Genomic DNA, 21,336 nt, shown 5'->3' on the forward strand with positions numbered 1-21,336 from the left:
TATTTAAAATGAATTATATCATAACTATCAAAATAAAATAAAACTACAAGGCTATTTTTATCATTTGATCGGTAGGTAAATAAGGATTACGTGAACCAAAATAGATTGTACAATTGATCAAAGTACGGAGTAAGTAGTTCACAAGGAATGATATTAAAATTAAAAAACATTTGTATCTCATTAGAGAATGATATTTAAAGTCAAAATTATCCTTGTCGAAAAGTGTGTTAATGGATGATGTACTTACGGGCATGACAAGAATTAGATTGTAAAAAAATCATTTGTCATTACCAAAATCACGAGATTGTAAAAAACAACAAACACATCAAATTCATTACCAAAAATTAAAATAATGAGAAAAAACTACCCAATACCCTATTCTTAGGAGATCAAAGTACCTTAATTAGAAAATAAATTATATTTTAGCAAAAAAAATAAATAAATAATGCATGAGTGCAATTGAAATAGGTAGATCAGAAACTATCTTACGAGATTGTAGTGCGGCACCGATCATTAGTTGCAAAAGACGTCAATTAGCTACCATCTTCAAGAGGAAGACATGATGAGAGAGAAAAACAAAGAAAATGAGAGGATGGTAACAAGAGGAGTTGGAGTACAATTGTAACACCCTAATAATTCCTTGGTTTTACAAAATCATTTTCTCACTTAAATATAATAAAAGAATTACTGGAATATTACCGCCACCGTGATAACGGTTAAGGCTAGTACCGGAATAACGCAGCGGAAATTAACTAACTTTAAAACATAATAAATATAGTTAATGGTCTTTAATACAACTTGAAGCCTCAAAGGCCCAAGCCAAAAATCCAACTTAAACAAAATAATCCATTTACTAAGCTTTGTGTAGAAAGTTATTAAAAATAGAGTTTAACAAATAATGCAAGTATAAAAACTCTCTCAACATCCACATCCCTAATGTTGACTTTAATTGAAGTCACTTCTAGGAATCCTGCTTAGTAAATGCTACTCCCCCACAACGCAAGTGCAATTGATGGATTATCATAGGGTCATTATGGCCAATGCCATGACCACAAGACATGAAAGCACGTAATCAACAAAATCTGAGTACTACAAGCTAAAGCGATGCCTAAAACTAATCACGTTTTACTCTCAAAATTAAATAATTTAATCCACGTGCAAAATCCACATCCATAAACATTCAATAATAGTACAACACTCGACTCTTGACACGATTCTTGACTTTACAATTTAATTACACTAGAGGAAAAAACTTGATAAGTTGCTCTTAAAAGTGGCTTATAAGTTGCCCTTCGTAAATGCCACCAATGGGGGGGGGGGGTCACTTTTGTAAAATTATCAAAAGTTGCCCTTAACAAGGGCAACTTATAATCTTATAAGGTGCCCTTGTTTGCAATAAGGGCACCTTATGTGAAACTTATAAGTTGCCCTTGTTGCAACAAGGGCAACTTATACGCTTCACATAAGTTGCCCTTGTTGCAAACAAGGGCACCTTATAAGCTGCACATAAGTTGCTCTTGTTGCAAACAAGGGCAAATTTTTGAGTTTTTTTTTTTTTTAAAAAAAAATCTGCAATATAATTCCTAATATTCTGCAATATAATTTCTGATTTTGCAATATAATTTCTGTTTCATCAAACATCAGCTTGACATTCTCAAAAATTATATAAATTTCAAATTTCCAATAATATTACAAAATTAATTCAAATGTAATTAACTAAATCGATAAATAACAAAATAATGTAAGAGTCACGAATAACTACAAGCCTGCTCTATTTATTACACTGAGGGTAGTTCACAATCGTTGAAGTAAATAGCCCACTTGTCTCGAACTTCATCTAACTCCTTTTTGGTAAAGGGCCCCTCCCTTGGAGTTTAGAAAACTTTTAAAAGAACACCGTACATGCAAACCAATAAATTAAATTAAGTTTCATATGTGAAAACAAAAATTATATTGGTCGCGAAAACAATTATATTGGCCAAAAATGACATTTTTGAACCCAACTACCAACAAACGAACCTCTTTCCACATTCTAACCCTTTTTCATGATTTATATGATTAGTCAGATGATTATAAGACTCATTTTAAGTTCGTTATGCACGCCTATTGGTCATTTGGGTCGATATAGGTCATTTATGGCCAAAAAATGGCATTTTCGATTCCAACTACCAACAAACGAACCTATTTCCATATTCTAAACGTTTTTCATGATTCATATGATTAGTTATATGATTATAAGACTCATTTCAAGTTCGTTATGCACGTCTATGGTTCATTTGGGTCGATATAGGTCATTTATGGCCAAAAATGGCATTTTCGATCCCAACTACCAACAAACGAACTTATATTCAAATTATAAACCTTTTTAATGATTAATATGATTAGTTATATGTTTATGAAACTCATTTCAAGTTCGTTATGCACGCCTAAGGGTCATTTGGGTCGATATAGGTAATTTATAGCCAAAAAGGGCATTTTCGATCCCAACTACCAACAAACGAACTTATATTCAAATTATAAACCTTTTTAATGATTAATATGATTAGTTATATGTTTATGAAACTCATTTCAAGTTCGTTATGCACGCCTATGGGTCATTTGGGTCGATATAGGTCATTTATGGCCAAAAATGGCATTTTCGATCCCAACTACCAACAAACGAACCTATTTCCATATTCTAAACGTTTTTCATGATTCATATGATTAGTTATATGATTATAAGACTTATTTCATGTTCTTTATGAATGTCTATGGGTCATTTGGGTCGATATAGGTCATTTTTGGCCAAAAATGGCATTTTCGATCCCAACTACCAACAAACGAACCTATTTCCATATTATAAACCTTTTTAATGATTCATATGATTAGTTATATGTTTATGAAACTCATTTCAAGTTCGTTATGCACGTCTAAGGGTCATTTGGGTCGATATAGGTCATTTATGGCCAAAAATGGCATTTTCGATCCCAACTACCAACAAACGAACCTATTTCCATATTCTAAACGTTTTTCATGATTCATATGATTAGTTATATGATTATAAGACTTATTTCATGTTCATTATGAATGTTTATGGGTCATTTGGGTCGATATAGGTCATTTTTGGCCAAAAATGGCATTTTCGATCCCAACTACCAACAAACGAACCTATTTCCATATTATAAACCTTTTTAATGATTCATATGATTAGTTATATGTTTATGAAACTCATTTCAAGTTCGTTATGCACGCCTAAGGGTCATTTGGGTCGATATAGGTCATTTATGGCCAAAAATGGCATTTTCGATCCCAACTACCAACAAACGAACCTATTTCCATATTCTAAACGTTTTTCATGATTCATATGATTAGTTATTTGATTATAAGACTCATTTCAAGTTCGTTATGCACGCCTATGGTTCATTTGGGTCGATATAGGCCATTTATGGTCAAAAATGGCATTTTCGATCCCAATTACCAACAAACAAACCTATATCCATATTCTAAATGTTTTTCATGATTCTTATGATTAATTATATTATTATAAGACTCATTTCAACTTCGTTATGCACGCCTATGGGTCCTTTGGGTCGATATAGGTCATTTATGGCCAAAAATGGCATTTTCGATCCCAACTACCAACAAACATACCTATTTCCATATTCTTAATGTTTTTCATGATTCATATGATTAGTTATATGTTTATGAAACTCATTTCAAGTTCTTTATGCACACCTAAGGCTCATTTGGCTCGATATAGGTCATATTTGGCCAATAATGGCATTTTCGATCCCAAATATCAACAAAGGAACCTAAGACACTTTCTAAATCTTTTTTTTATGTTTGATATGCTTAGTTAGAGGTTACTAAGATTCATTTCAAGTTCTTTATGCACATCTAAGGCTCATTTGGGACAATATAGGTCATATTTGGCCCAAAATGGCATTTTCGATCCCAAATATCAACAAATAAACCTAAGGACACTTTCTAAACCTTTTTTATGTTTGATATTCTTAGTTAGAGATTACTAAGATTCATTTCAAGTTCTTTATGCACATCTAAGGATCATTTGGCTCGATATAGGTACATATGACCTATAATGACCAAAACGAGCCTTAGATGTGCATAAATTTACCAAAGTAGATGAGAATGAGGATTGGCAACCTAATACTAAGTGAATTAAACATGAAAAGCGTTTAGAATTCCTATTTTGGTTCATCAATTGAGACTTGGGAGCGAAAACGACTATTTTAGTCAAAATATGACATATCGTGTATGTGAAAATATGATCTCGGTTTTCTGTAACCTATAGAAAGTCAGTTTTAGAAGTATTGGGATTTTATTTCAAATATTTGACTGATTTTGTGTATGGCTAATGATGAAATTAAAATAAATAAATAAGAAATTGTAGCTAAAATGTGTTTTTGAAAGTTAAATAAATTGTCCACCAACTTTAATCTTCACATATTCTTAGCTACCTCAAAGTAGCCAAAAAAAGTGTTTGAAAGTCTATGGGAAAATATAAATCATAGAAAATCAATGACAAACCCACATAGACATACAGAATACACACCTTTAGATTTAAAGCGTTCATTTCCTTGCTGCGAACCACTAAGACAAAAACTCATGTTTGTCCCATGCTCTTTTTCCCTATCTTTCCTCCCATAACTAGTATCCACGTTTCACAATTTGATTATTATTCACTGTACCTAGGGTGTTCCTGCATCAAGTAAAAGATACAAAATGTGGTGGTTAGAACATTCACACAAGTGCAGCAACCAGCAACAAAAAATATAGCAGCAACAACAACAATAATCAAGCAGCAGCAACAACAATAATCCAGCAGCCAGCAACATTGCACTAGTGCAACAGCAGGGAAGCAGCAAATCAGTCAGCAGCAGATCAGATCATGCAGATCAGTCAGCAATAAATCATGCAGAACATTCAGACCAGATCATACAGATCAGTCAGCAACAGATCATGCAGATCATTCAGCAACTGTCAAAAGAATCCAAAATCTACTATAACTTGCATATAAATCAGAAGACAAAAAGCTTTAAAATTAACCACAAAAGAGAAACTTACTACAAAATCTCTAAGATATGTGCAATAATATTACATGTGAAGATATCTGTTTTTCTGTTTTCTTTTGTGCTGTATGCATATATTTTAGGTGGGTTAAGGTCAGGAAGCCCTTCCTAGACGGTATGCTTGCCCTCTCCTTTCCTTGGGTGAGGGTATGCCCTCGTCGCCCCGTGTATGAGTTTTGGTTATTAATTAATTTCTTACCTTTTAGCCAAAAAAAAAACATGTGAAGATAAAAAGAGAGCATGTAGCAAGCTGAGATGCTAATCTACAGAACTAAGTTGTTTAACAACATCAAATAGCTAATTATCTGCTCTTTTGAGATCCAAACTAAGGAAATTATAGTTATCCAGATACATCTTCAGTTTTTATGTTTACTAAGAAAATTTACCATGTTGATCGACAATATTTTCCATGGAGGTGTAATGCATTGAGATTTGAGTATAGGAAAAGGGTACATTAGGAAGTGCCATACTAATCCAGTTATTAGTTATGCAATCTATTACAGGAGGGAGTGAAACTTTAGGCTAAAATGTAGAATGTGTTTTTTTACTATTGGTTACCGAGTAATCCATGTCATCTAAAAAATACTTCTAAGGTCTTTGCAGAATTTTTCATAGGGAAGAAACAAGCAGTTCGTAAGTAGTTCGTGATCTCACTCAAGAACTCAAAAACCACCTAGTCGCTTTCATAGCATTACCAATGGATTTAACTTAGTCTCCAGTCCAGGACATATACTTGCCTTCAGTCACTAAGAGGCCGATTTCATTCGAATTTCAATTGAAGTGGCAAAGGAATAAGAAAGCCAACGTCTTTACGTGTTCTTTATAAAGTACAAGGCAAGCAAGTCCCAAGTCACAACCATCTAATATACATGCCTTAATCATACTTTATGAAGGAAATAATGCCCTTGGTCCAAGTATGCATTCTATGTTAAGTCTAATAAGTGCGGTTCAGTATTAATTAACAAGTTAATAATTCAGTGAGATCAAGTGAGCTGAATGCCTAGCTAGAGGCCGCTTCAGTTCAAGTGGAATTAATGATATTAATCCACAGCTTACTCTTGACTGAACCCGTAGGGTCACACAAATAGTACGTAAACGGATCAAGTATTTAATGGCATTAAATACTCCATCTATGGATATTCGGAATCGACGGATCTTGGTTTCAGTGGGAGCTGAGATCGTCACAGGCAAGAAATGAATGCTCCGGAAACGATGATATTGCCGGAAACGGAAATATGGATCTTATCGGAAATATAAATATTATCCAAGTCGTAGATGTTACCGGAAACGGAAACATGGTACGTATCGGAAAATATTATCGGAAATGGAAATATTGCCGGAATCGGAAATATTGCCGGAAACGGAAATATTGTCAGAATCGGAAATATTATCGGAATCGGAAAATAATTCCGGAAACGGAAATATTAAATATTTTGTTCGAAACGAAAATTAATTCCGGAATCGGAAATATTAAATATTGTTCGTATCGGAAATGAATTCCGGAATCGGGAAATTAATCGGAAGCGTATCGTACGAATTAGCATCGGACGAGGCCTGCCAGACGAAGGCCCAGCACGAAGCCGGGCCATCGCCCAGCAAGCCAGCGCGCCACAACGCACCAGCCAAGGCTGCGCCAGGCCCACCGCAAGGCAGGCCCAGCGCGCGCCAACGCTGCGGCAGCGTATGGGCCTCGTGGCAATGGGCTGCGAGCTCGCGGGCTGCGCGCGCGCGCATGGCGCCCCTCGTGGGCTGCTGTGCGTGCGTGTGTGTGTTGGTGTGCTATACGAATCCTAAAGCTATCAGGTTTCGACATATGATTAAATTCCTAAACCTAAAAGGATGAATTAATTAAATAAGAATTCTATTAGGATTCTAGTCTAATTAATTCGTATCCTAATAGGATAACGATTCCCTTTCCATACCTCTATAAATAAAGGCCTAGGGTCATTATTTTGCAGAGAGTATTCAAGTATTCAAAGTGATTTTTGAGAGCAAAAATTCAGTCATACAATTGCCTATACTAGCCGAAAATTCTAAGTACCTTAAGGGCGATCCTAGTTGGTCAAGCTTAAGGCGGATCCGGACGTGCTGTGGACTATCTACGGAGGGACGACACTTGGAGTCCTAAAGACTTGTTCTTGTTCGGTTCGGGCGCAGCTAGGGAAGGCACGCAACAAAGTGTATGCATCTAAACTATGCTAAATGATTATGTGTAAATAATATGCTTTCCTGGCTTTATGGTTTTTCCGCATGATTTATGAATTGTCATATGTATCATAACCTAACAGTGGTATCACGAGCCTCTTATTATTTTCATAATCTAAATTGAATGAACATGGTTAAATATTACAAATTTGCAAGAATTAAAAGGGGTGATTAATTTTCGTAATTGTTAATTAATTGCAAATTGCGTTTATTTAATTATACGTACGCAGTTTTTCGGCAGTTTCTTCGTTACTCATCCAAATCGAGTGATTTTTGTGTCAATTCCGCATGTAAAAGGCATTCTAAAATTTTGACAAAAATAGTTATTTTTCGGCCGAACCCAGAATTCTCAAATTCGAAGCCTAACTATGACTTTTTGGAGGTTTTAGTTTTTTGAATGCAATATTTCGTAAATTTAAGATGTTAAATTAAATATTTGCGATTCTTGTTGATAAATCTTGAATTTTTGATTGACCTACTGTATATGTTTAACAAATTTGAATGCCTAGCCTTGTTAATTATGCAATCTAATTTGTAATTATGATTAATTTGTTGAAAATTGGAATAATTTAGAATTAATTTGATTTTCATAATTAGTTATAATTTAATTAGATACCTATGATTAAAAACCACCATAAAAATTGTAAATTTATGTTAAATTTTAAATTTTTATGACCTAGACTTGAATCCATGTTAATCGGAAATCAATTAAATAATAAATTTTCGATTTTTCGCCCTAAAATTATGAAATTAATATTATTTATTAATTTGTCATTAATTTTGAATATAAATTTTAAATTTTTTATGCGATTCGCTCATATAACTTGCACGCATAAAGCAATGGACGCTACGTGTTACCCTTAAGGGGTGTTGTATAGTGCGGGCATGTGACGACGAGCAAGGGAGCTCGTCGCCCATGCGGTACGAATGCAATGAGCAAGGCCATGGTGCACGAGCACAAGGCAGCAGCCCTGCCTTGTGTCGTGGGCTGTGTGCAATGGGCGAATGGGCGAGGGCGAGAGCAAGGCACGAGCAGTCGCGTGTGGGCAGCAAGCGAGCTGCGCCACAGTGCGCACTGCCTCGCGCAAGCGTGCGGAGCCTCGCGCGCAGCGAGCGCAAGCTCGCGTGCCACGAGTGCTACGCCCAGCATCGATCGCTCGCACGCAGCGAGCGCTATTGTGCGTGCGACGAGCGCTGCGCCCAGCGATGGCGTGCAACGTGCTTGTTGCGACGTGCGACGAGCGCTGTGCCCAGCGATGGCAAGCAGCTTGCTTGTTGCGACGTGCGCCGAGCGTTGCGCCCAGCGATGGGCTGCGGCAGCATGCTTGTTGCGTCGAGCGCTGGCGCGCGCAGCGAGCACCAGCTCGCGTGATGCCTTGCAATGGTGAGCAGCAGCGATGCGACGCAGCGCATGGGCTGCGCGCACATGGCCAGCGATGGCTGTGTGCGTGTGGCCCATGGGCGTGCGTTGCGTGGGATTGTTGCGTTGCGATTAGATCGTTTTGAAATTTTAATTTGAAATTTTCAGTTTACGTAATTTTAATTAATTTTAAAATTAATAACTTAAATTAATTTCTTGGATTTTAATTTTGAATATTGTAATTATAATAAATTTTATTTATTCTAATTATTTTACTAAAATTAAAATCATGAATTAATTTAAATACGACTGAAATTAAATTAAACTTTTTGGATTCAATTATAAATTTATATGAGCTTTAAATTTTAATTAAATTTGTATGTTTCCGGTTAGACTAGAAATACATTTTTATGTTTAAAATTAGTAAAGCATATGAATTTATTGGTTTAAGTGGGAGCCCTTTTTAGTCATAAACTCTTGATTAGGTCTACAAATCCTTAAGGTTAAAACAACTTGATTAGAATTAATAAGGACTGAATAATTTGTAGATTATTGGTGCCCTTGATTAATTGCTGCAAATGTTTATGTGATGCATAATGTGTTTTACTAACCAGCTATGTGGGCCATTCATGATAATGAATGGGTGAATGGTATATATTGTATATGTACTGTTTTGCAGGTTATGAAGTGACTAGTATGGCCCAAATAGGATAGAAAATATGGTCTGCGTACCATTAATTTGAATGTAATCGGTCTAAAGTACCAAAGTTGTTTTTCAATTCAAATATGGTCTGCGTACCATCAAATAGTTGTAATTAGTTTTTAATTATAGCTTATCCTATTTGAAGAAAATGGTGCCTCCCACGGAGATTTTCAAGACGGACTTTGAAGTTAAAGCTTCAAGATGAAGTCGGGCCATACTAGATCACATTTATCTTATGCATGTTTTAAGTTATTTATTGCTTTTAAATATGTCTTAAAATGCATAAGATCAAAAGCTTGATTATGTTGCATGATTAAGGATTTTAGTTCACTTAAAATCTAACCAACATAGTAAGAGCCTTAAGTTCCAAACCTAAAAATTGAGTTAAAAGGTGCCATGCCAAAATATACACTTGCTTGGATATCCTTTACATCAATCTAGTAATAGTTTTCGCTCAGCGAGGTGTTACTTATTGGTCCTAAAGGGGCAAGGTACACAAATAATTGTGAGTACATGTTAGTTTTGGTGAAACTCAACGATATAAGTAAGGAGTCCTTTTATGTCGTGGCAAAATCGATAGGTTTACCTAATAAGTTCTTAGACGTACCTATCAACCAAGAATAGTTTCTAGACTATTAGCAAAAGGCTTTTGCTTACCTAAGATGTTTTAGGATTAAGTCGACAAACCGTGCTTAGTTCTTCAATGATTTTAGGATCTTGGAATCATTTTATTCACACCTGCCGGAACACATAACTTGAATAAAATGCTTAATGAACATTGAATTATGCATGTATGCTAGAATTTAAGTTTATTAAGAGAAACTGTGAATGGTTATTTATTTGTTTATTCTTTTCAATTGTAGTTTTAAATATGGCAAACAACAATCAAAACATAATCATGGGTTCTGAGCTTATGGTCAAGCTGAACCTGGCAAATTTTCTTGAATGGGAAGCTAAGCTAGTTGAAATAGTCAAACTCAATGGACTTGAGTATGTACTATCACATCCCATGCCAAGCTACTATGCCAGAGACATGACCCCTGAGAGATTTTACGCCTGGGATGCGAATCTCAAAAAGGTTATGAGTCTCATGCTGAACAATATCCCTGATGATTGGGCTAGAAGGTTTGTAGCCTATGAACCTTTTACGCTGATCAAGAATCTGAGGGATATCTGTCGTGGAAGCACGGAGGACAGGGACCTGAACGTCCATGAGTTGATTGAATCAATGTCTGGTCTAAAGGTTAGTTCTCCCAACAGGTGTTATAGGATGGAAGTCCAAGAAACACATGTTCAGCTCCTTCGCACTAAACAGAGGGTAGGCGTCCCACTGAGGTTCCATGTGGATCTTATGCGTTCATACTTTGATCGCCTAAGTCTACTAGGAACACCAATAAGCGAAAGGATGGCAGTCTCTATCTTGCTCAATTCACTACACAGTGGGTTTGGTCGCTTCAAGCAACTATACCTAAGTGAACCAAGAGAAGAAACAGTTGCAGAATTTGTTCACCTTGTCAGAAAGGCTGAAATAATACTGGACTGTGAAGCCAAAGATTTACTCAAGGCTAGAAGGAGACCGTTCAAGAAAAGTGGAAAGTCCAAGGGCGATGCTAAATCAAAGCAGGACAAGTCCACATCAAGCTGTCTTTATTGTGATGGAATAGGCCATTACAAAAGAGAATGTCCAAAGCTAAAGGAAGATCAGAAGAACGGAACAGTCGTTCCATCTTCAGGTATTTTCGTTATAGACTGTATACTTGATAATTCAACTTCTTGGGTATTAGATACAGGTTGTGGCTCACACTTATGTTCCAATCCACAGGGACTAAGAAGAAGTAGAAAGTTAAGCAAGGGTGAAGTCGACCTACGAGTGGGAAATGGAGCACGGATTGCTGCATTAGCTGTAGGAACTTATTATTTGTCGTTGCCCTCCGGGCTAGTTTTGGAACTGGAAGAGTGTTTCCATGTTCCAAGTCTTACTAAAAACATCATTTCAGTTTCTTGCTTAGATGCTAAGGGATTTTCCTTTTTAATAAAAGACAATAGTTGTTCGTTTTATTTTAAAGAGATGTTTTATGGATCTGCTAGATTAGTCAATGGACTTTATTTATTAGATCACGACAAACAAGTATATAACATAAATACCAAAAAGGCCAAAAAGGATGATTCAGATCTCACCTATCTGTGGCATTGTCGATTAGGCCATATAAACTTGAAACGCTTAGAAAGACTTCAAAAGGAAGGAATTCTAGAACCATTTGACTTAGAGGATTATGGTAAATGCGAATCATGTTTACTTGGCAAAATGACAAAGCAACCTTTCTCTAAAGTTGGAGAAAGAGCAAATGAACTATTGGGTTTAATCCATACAGATGTATGTGGACCAATGAGTACAAATGCTAGAGGTGGTTTCAGCTACTTTATCACTTTCACTGATGACTTCAGTAGATATGGTTATGTCTACCTAATGAAGCATAAGTCTGAATCCTTTGACAAATTCAAGGAATTTCAGAGTGAAGTACAGAATCAATTAGGCAAGAAGATTAAGGCACTGCGGTCTGATAGAGGCGGTGAATATCTGAGCTATGAATTTGATGACCATCTGAAAGAATGTGGAATTCTATCAGAATTGACTCTTCCTGGAACACCACAATGGAACGGTGTGTCGGAACGGAGGAACAGAACCTTGCTAGACATGGTCAGGTCAATGATGGGTCAGGCCAAACTTCCATTAGAATTTTGGGGACATGCACTAAATACAGCTGCACTCACTATAAATAGAGCTCCGTCTAAAGCTGTCGAAAAGACTCCATATGAATTATGGTTTGGAAAGCCTCCAAATGTGTCTTTTCTTAAGATTTGGGGATGTGAAGTATACGTCAAACGATTAATTTCAGACAAACTTCATCCAAAATCTGACAAATGTATCCTTGTGGGCTATCCAAAGGAAATAAAGGGGTATTACTTCTACAATACATCTGAGAACAAGGTGTTTGTTGCTCGAGATGGTGTCTTTTTGGAGAAAGATCACATTTCCAAAATGACAAGTGGGAGAAAAGTAGACCTCGAAGAAATTCGAGTCGAACAACAAACTCTAGAGAATGCTCAAGATGACATTCAGGATGAAACTCAGAGATCTTTAGAAGAATCTGGTGAGAATCATGGTCAATCTAGAAATGTTACCCCGCGTAGATCGCAAAGATATAGATCTCAACCGGAAAGGTACTTAGGTATTTTGACGAACGAGAGCTAAGACGTTCTATTACTTGCAAGTGATGAACCTGCGACTTACAAACAAGCTATGACGAGCCCTAGCTCCAAGCAATGGCAAGAAGCCATGCAATCTGAATTAGACTCCATGTCTGAAAACCAAGTATGGGATTTGGTCGATTTTCCAGATGGCTACCAAGCCATTGGAAGCAAATGGGTTTTCAAACTGAAAAAGGACAAGGATGGGAAACTTGAAGTTTTCAAAGCTAGATTGGTTGCAAAAGGTTACAGGCAAGTCCACGGTGTGGATTACGATGAAACCTTTTCACCAGTTGCAATGCTAAAGTCTATTCGGATAATGTTAGCAATCGCTGCATATTACGATTACGAAATATGGCAGATGGATGTCAAAACTGCTTTCTTAAACGGCGTTTTAACAGAAACTGTGTTTATGACACAGCCTGAAGGTTTTGAGGATCCAAAGAATGCTAAAAAGGTATGCAAGCTAAAGAAGTCAATCTACGGATTGAAGCCGGCATCCAGGAGCTGGAATATACGTTTCGATGAAGCAGTCAGTGACTTTGGTTTCATCAAGAACGCAGACGAATCTTGTGTATACAAGAAGGTCAGTGGGAGCAAAATTGCTTTCCTAGTATTATATGTCGACGACATATTACTTATCAGAAATAACATTCCTATGTTGAACTCTGTCAAGATTTGGCTTGGGAAATATTTTTCGGTGAAATATCTAGGAGAAGCACAGTACATATTGGGCATCAAGATTTACAGAGATAGATCTAAAAGGATGATTGGACTTAGTCAAAGCACTTATATCAATAAGGTGCTTGATAGGTTCAAGATGGCGGACTCCAAGCGAGGCTACCTACCCATGTCTCATGGAATAACTCTAAGCAAGACTCAGTGCCCAAAAACACTTGATGAGCGTAGACGAATGAATGGGATTCCATATGCATCATTGATTGGTTCAATAATGTATGCTATGATATGTACACGCCCGGATGTTGCGTACGCACTCAGTGCTACGAGCAGATACCAGTCAGACCCAGGAGAGGCGCATTGGACTGCTGCCAAGAATATTCTGAAGTACCTGAAAAGGCACAAAGATGACTTCCTGGTCTATGGTGGAGATGATGAATTAATTGTTAAAGGCTATACAGACGCAAGTTTCCAAACCGACAAAGATGATTTCAGATCACAGTCTGGGTTTGTCTTCTGCCTCAACGGAGGTGCAGTAAGCTGGAAAAGTGCTAAGCAAAGCACCATTGCGGATTCTGCAACTGAAGCGGAGTACATTGCTGCACATGAAGCAGCAAAGGAAGCTATATGGCTAAGGAAGTTCATAGGTGAACTTGGTGTAGTCCCCTCCATTAAAGGACCAATAGCCCTGTATTGTGATAATAACGGAGCTATTGCACAGGCAAAGGAGCCTAGACACCACCAGAGAGTCAAGCATGTACTTCGTAGATTTCACCTTCTACGAGAGTTCGTTGAAAGAAAAGAAGTCGAGATAAACAAGATTGGAACTGATGACAACATATCAGATCCATTGACTAAACCTCTGCCGCAGGCGAAGCACAACTCGCACACTGCAGCTATGGGAATCAAGCATATTGGAGAATGGCTTTGATATCCCTGTTTAATGTTTTAAAGTTTTAGAGTTTAAATCTTTGTAAAACATTATTGGTTAATCATTCACAACAAATGAAAAGAATTCATTTTTCCATTTAATTTGTGGTTTATTAAATGATGAGTCCCTTCAATTTGACGATATATTCAAGATAGACTGTCAGGACCAGTCCTGTGACTAAGAAATGTCTATCAAGTGAACTTGAATGTCAAAGGTTGAAAATGGTCCCTAGTCGGAGTTTTCTATAAAATTGGACGCATAGAAAACGTTAGACGATTAGAATGCAAGATGACTAGTAGTTCTGTTTCTTGAATTATGTGGACATGGCAATGTCATAATCATTTGCATAGATACTTACTTTGGGAAGACTAGTATCGGACAAGACCTATGAAACTTTACTGTAAGAGATGAAAATCTGTCATAAGTAAATTTCATTAAAATTATTAGACACTAAATCCTCAATACCTGAGTGATTTGAGATTACTTGTTTGAGAACTGGTTGCTTTGACGTTGACCAACCGTCGCACCGTAAAAGGAGGCTATAAAGGCAACGCTCAGGTAATCACCTATCAAACGAAGTCTAATCTCAAGATCGCAAGATTGGGATTGTTCTCCCATAAATCGGGATGAGATGCTTAAAAGTTGTACAAGGCCACTCGGAGAGCTAGAAACTGTGAAATGCATGGCCGTGCTCGGATGAATCATAGGCTATGATTATCTGTTTATTTGATCAGTTGAACTCTGAAACCGAGGAACACCTCTGGACATAATAAGGATGAAAACTCTTACCTTATGTTCAAGAGCAAGCATCGAGCGACAAAGGAATTAGGAAATGCACACTTGTCCCTAAGGACAAGTGGGAGACTGAAGGAAATAATGCCCTTGGTCCAAGTATGCATTCTATGTTAAGTCTAATAAGTGCGGTTCAGTATTAATTAACAAGTTAATAATTCAGTGAGATCAAGTGAGCTGAATGCCTAGCTAGAGGCCGCTTCAGTTCAAGTGGAATTAATGATATTAATCCACAGCTTACTCTTGACTGAACCCGTAGGGTCACACAAATAGTACGTAAACGGATCAAGTATTTAATGGCATTAAATACTCCATCTATGGATATTCGGAATCGACGGATCTTGGTTTCAGTGGGAGCTGAGATCGTCACAGGCAAGAAATGAATGCTCCGGAAACGATGATATTGCCGGAAACGGAAATATGGATAGTATCGGAAATATAAATATTATCCAAGTCGTAGATGTTACCGGAAACGGAAACATGGTACGTATCGGAAATGGAAATATTGTCGGAATCGGAAATATTGCCGGAAACGGAAATATTGTCAGAATCGGAAATATTATCGGAATCGGAAAATAATTCCGGAAACGGAAATATTAAATATTTGTTCGAAACGGAAATTAATTCCGGAATCGGAAATATTAAATATTGTTCGTATCGGAAATGAATTCCGGAATCGGGAAATTAATCGGAAGCGTATCGTACGAATTAGCATCGGACGAGGCCTGCCAGACGAAGGCCCAGCACGAAGCCGGGCCATCGCCCAGCAAGCCAGCGCGCCACAACGCACCAGCCAAGGCTGCGCCAGGCCCACCGCAAGGCAGGCCCAGCGCGCGCCAACGCTGCGGCAGCGTGTGGGCCTCGTGGCAATGGGCTGCGAGCTCGCGGGCTGCGCGCGCGCGCATGGTGCCCCCGTGGGCTGCTGTGCGTGCGTGTGTGTGTTGGTGTGCTATACGAATCCTAAAGCTATCAGGTTTCGACATATGATTAAATTCCTAAACCTAAAAGGATGAATTAATTAAATAAGAATTCTATTAGGATTCTAGTCTAATTAATTCGTATCCTAATAGGATAACGATTCCCTTTCCATACCTCTATAAATAAAGGCCTAGGGTCATTATTTTGCAGAGATTATTCAAGTATTCAAAGTGATTTTTGAGAGCAAAAATTCAGTCATACAATTGCTTATACTAGCCGAAAATTCTAAGTACCTTAAGGGCGATCCTAGTTGGTCAAGCTTAAGGCGGATCCGGACGTGCTGTGGACTATCTACGGAGGGACGACACTTGGAGTCCTAAAGACTTGTTCTTGTTCGGTTCGGGTGCAGCTAGGGAAGGCACGCAACAAAGTGTATGCATCTAAACTATGCTAAATGATTATGTGTAAATAATATGCTTTCATGGCTTTATGGTTTTTCCGCATGATTTATGAATTGTCATATGTATCATAACCTAACACTTTATTGGGTGATCAATTAAGATTCTAATTACATTAAATTCATACATTTTTTACATCAAATCATAGAAGAATTAAGATTTTGGCAATCACCTTGATAATCTCCACAAGCTGGTCGACTCCGCTCTCACCAGGGAATAAAGGCTGCAAGCAAGCAAACATGTACCATGGTTACGATATATATATATATATATATATATATATATATATATATATATATATATATATATATATATATATATATATATATATATATATATATATATATATATCAATATAGTCTTAAATACTTAACAACACTCCTTGAAATGAAAAACATACTTGTCCAAGCAGCAGTTCAGCAAGAACACAACTCCTAGACCAGATGTCAATTGTAGTTGAGTACTCAGATGCTCCGAATATCAGTTATGGTGCACGATAGTATCTGGAGCATATATAAGATATGTTTGGCTTTCCTTTCACCTGCCAATTTAATTGTTTTAAGAGTATAAGGGGGCTGAAAGTTGCTCTGACAAACAAGTCCAAGTTCACAGGGTAAAGGTGGCCAAGATGAGGATGTTTCATTGACGTAAAGACGCTGAGCTCACCTAGTAGTCTAGTACCCTACTGATCCGACTATATGGAGGTGATAGGGATAAGGCTTGCATACATTTGGACTCCCACGCCCAACTGCTGAGATCAAAATCATTTGTTTTTTGCTTTTGTTCTAAGATAACAAATCAAAGTAACAATAAATGAGCAAAATCTATAAAAAAAAAGCATATCACAATTGAAAAAAACTAAACCTTTTGAGAATTACTCTGACCGGCAGAAATAATTCAGCAACTCTTCCTTCCTGAAATACACATAACCAGTAACCAATCAACAAATCATAGCTTGTTACACATAACTTCAACTACTCAATCAATCATCACTGAAATACACATAACCAGTAACCAATTATCAACAAATCATAGCCTCTGAAAACTGTAAACAGTTTAGATTTCTTTTTCAGCCATATCCAATAACCCTAAACTTTTGAATAATCAATGCCAACTACAACTACACACAAATATACCCAAGGAAAAATGGGACATGACAGGAGCATACAACATTACAGAACTAAAACCTAACAACAAAAAGTCCGAGACTTTCATATCAATTAAATAGAAAAGATTAAGAAAATTAACGAAAATCAACACTAAATCAACACTTTAAATCAACACTAAATCATATCTCCGACGACAGGAATGGTACTAGGAGGGCATTGACAATTAAATAGTCCCATTCGCTGCAATGTAATTAAATAGGAGACAATTGTCAATGCCCTCCTAGTCCCAGATGATCTCCAAACCTGCAAATTAAATACATCATTAAAATAAAATTTTAAAAAAATCAGCAGCAGACCTTTCGGTTGTTGAAACTTGGAAGTTTGATGGAGATTTGATGGAAGCAAATCGACATTATTCAACAAAAATGGAGTTGCTGCATTTTCAGAAATTTACAACTGACTTCAAGATATTTACATTAGACTACCTTTGTCAAGGCCAGAACTGCCCAAGACATCACATCTCCAAAATCACATCCTAGAAAATCAATTCCTCAATACTTATTTGATCCACCGCAAATTCTACCACTGTTTTTCAACCGCAAATGACAGAAGAACGATTAAAATATAACCAAATGCAGAAACACAACTTTTCGACCTCGCTTCTATAAAGGTCGTCGACCTATGACGACTAACTTTTTAATTTAATCTAGACCGTTTATTGATTTCAATTAAATCTAAACCATCCACTTAATTTTTCCTTTTTACTACCTTGTTTGTCTACAGTAAAAATAATTAACTAGTTTATATTTAATATTAAGTGCCTCAAATTTTGTTATTTAATATCCAGTCCCTACAAAATGTGTAATCATCAATTCATCATCATCGACCATTATCATAGATCATCATCGAACTGGCCTCATCATCATCCATCATCACCATCACACGATCTTCAATTCACCATCATCTTCGATTATATTACAACAAAAAATGGTCCACCATTTTCAATCATCTTCCAAGAAAATATAAATAAATTGTCTTCATCATTCTTTAAAATTATCTTAAACCAAATTCGTTGAAGCTCGTTTAAGTAAAATGCTTCAAATCATTATAATTTATTGATTAATAGTCTATACTATGTACCAATTCAATGTTATAGCGGATTAATTATTAATTTCTATGGTTATGAGTTTACTCGCACTACAAGAATTTGTATCTTTAACGACAACCTAATTACGACTGGTCAAAAATCCCGTCGCAAAAGCCTTTTGCGACGGGGCTAACAACCAAACAATGACGGGAATAACCGTCGCAAATGTCTTTTACGACGGGTTTATGACGGATTTACGACGGGATTTTCTATTAACGACGGCCCCTTTTATGACGGGTTCGCGACAGGAAATCCCGTCGTTAATCAACGATTATTGGCCTTTCGCGACGGGATTTCCCGTCGTTAATAGTACAATTTCTTGTAGTGTCGATTTCTAATATTGATAATCTCTTGTCAAGAACGTGGCTTAATGAATTGGTTAAGTTATTTTTTTTCTTCTATTATTCAGTTTCTCCATTGATGATGCTTAAGGACTTAATCCTCCATTGATGATGTATGAAGAACTCAATTTCCTCATTCATGTTTATTTAAGAAAAAGATAATTAGGTTAAGATTTTATTTTTGTAGCCATTCCCAAAAGAGGCAAGTTTAGTATCTTTTTAAATATAACAAACATTAAAAAACTTCATAGAAAATAAAAACTAATTAATAAATTTAAAATTCACAAATATCAGTGGATACGCTTTATAAAAAAGAATCGTTAATACCATAAAGTTTACCAAGTTTTTTTAGGAAAATATAGGAATTAATACTACGAATTATCAAAAAATAATAAATATTTACTGACATAATAAGTTAATTATTTTAAATTTTGACTTTAGTGCCCTAATAATTATTATTCTAAAATTTTCTACTACGTAGATTCATATTTTAACAATAATAGAAAAATAAAAATAAATAAAAATAATTAACCCAAATTAAATAGATAAAATTAGTTACTTCTCTAAAAATGCTGAAATTACAAAATTTAAAAATTACTGATAATCTTACGCTGATATTTTTGAGTGAAATTATAATTATTTTAAGATTTGATTTTTGTGGCATAATTATTATTTTCTAAAACTTGCTAGCTCCGAATTATTTTTTACAAATGTAAATTTAAAAATTAACAAATTAAATTAGTTATCAAAATTAAACATATTTGATCAGTCACGCAAAAAAAAAAAGAAAAAAAAAAAGAGGACACTATTAAAAAAAGTTAATTATGGAAAGATAATTTAGAGAAAATATAATATGTTCAGATTTAATTTTTTTGGCCTAATTTATTTTCTAAAATTTTCAAGATTTCTATTTTCTAACAAAAGGTCTTGTGCGCACAAGGTGTACAATAAATTTATTGTACACCAAGATAACTTTAACCCTTTTTTTTGTAACTTTAACCTAGTTTTGATTAACTTTTATATTAGTAAAAGAATTGATAGATAAATATTTTAAAGGGTTAAATGATTAATTTTATACATTATTAGTTATTTTGAAGAAATAAGTTTTTACTAAAATAAAAAAAATTATCACTGAAAAATAGATAACTTTTACATATATATGCTTAACTTTTAAGTATTTTGAGTTAACTTTTACTCCGGTGTACAATATTTATTGTACACCCATTGTAAATAAGAATTTGTGATTTTCTAAAACATAATTTACTACGTACAATCTATCTTATATTATACTAAAAGAGAGAAAATCAATGTGGTGATGACAAATGTCACTCATTGATTGGCCTCTCTTTTAGATATAAAAAAATTATAAAAAATAAAACATTCTATAATTATTTTGTTAACTTTCACCTCATAAGAATATTTGATTCTATTTTTCTTAAAAAAAATTCACTCTATACATGGGAAATATTGTGTAAATTATCTTTTATATACTTTCATAACAAATATAACCAATTTAAGATTATCTTTTTATAAAATGAAACATTACTATTGTTTAGACATTTAGCCAACGATATAAAATCTCGATTTAGATAGAACATCATATAAATAATGACATACGAAAACTCATTCCGTAAAATGAGGACTAATTTATTTATAATTAATATACTCATTATCGATTAGGAAATTCTTATTTTAACACAATTAAATGACACGTAAAAATATAATCAATTAGTGCAAAAGATGTATTTAATTATTTTATCAAAATAAACCAACACATACTTAATCATTCTTATAACAGTATATCAAGCTAGCTAAATAAGGTAAAACAAAATTGAAATAAAATATATAGCTAAGTCTAAAAAATAACTTAAATTTTTAAAATATACATTGACATTTTACTTAGGCATGTACTCCCTATGTTCCATAATGTTCCTCACTTTTCCATTATGCGCGGTCTCCAATGCACTACTTTGACCGTTAATAGTTTTAATTTCGCATTTGTAAAAATTATAAAAAAAATAAATTTTAGAAAGTTTATATTGAAACAAATCCAATGATATCCCACAACTTAATATTTTTACTCTGAATTATACTATTAATTACGGTCAAAGTTTTTAAACTTTGACCATATGAATAGTAAACATGAAGAACATTATGGAACAGAGGGAGCACTATGTATCTACTAAAGTTTAATTTCTAGCACAATTAAAAAATCGTGAACTTTTTGTCTTACAAAAAATATACACTTTTGATTCATTAATTTAATAACCATTTCCTAATTATGTACTACGAACGTTTTATAGACAAATGTGTCAAAAGTTGGTGGGAAAATTTGCACAAGGAAGTGACACGTGTCACTTCTGGTGTTTATTTTAG

General features: G+C 35.3%; 1 long non-coding RNA gene across 1 annotated transcript; it reads right to left on the minus strand.

Annotated features, from left to right (window-relative positions):
- Positions 1 to 4,038: 4,038 nt before the first annotated feature.
- LOC110796915 (uncharacterized) lies at positions 4,039 to 18,046 on the minus strand. The gene is made up of 5 exons (XR_008930265.1): positions 17,958 to 18,046; positions 17,228 to 17,277; positions 16,764 to 16,904; positions 16,536 to 16,586; positions 4,039 to 4,699 (listed from the first exon to the last, which is right to left on the minus strand). It is a non-coding gene; the product is annotated as an uncharacterized lncRNA (long non-coding RNA).
- Between the last annotated feature and the right edge of the window lie 3,290 nt (positions 18,047 to 21,336).

The sequence above is a fragment of the Spinacia oleracea genome, chromosome 3, assembly GCF_020520425.1.
Source record: "Spinacia oleracea cultivar Varoflay chromosome 3, BTI_SOV_V1, whole genome shotgun sequence".
Classification (NCBI taxonomy): domain Eukaryota; kingdom Viridiplantae; phylum Streptophyta; class Magnoliopsida; order Caryophyllales; family Amaranthaceae; genus Spinacia; species Spinacia oleracea.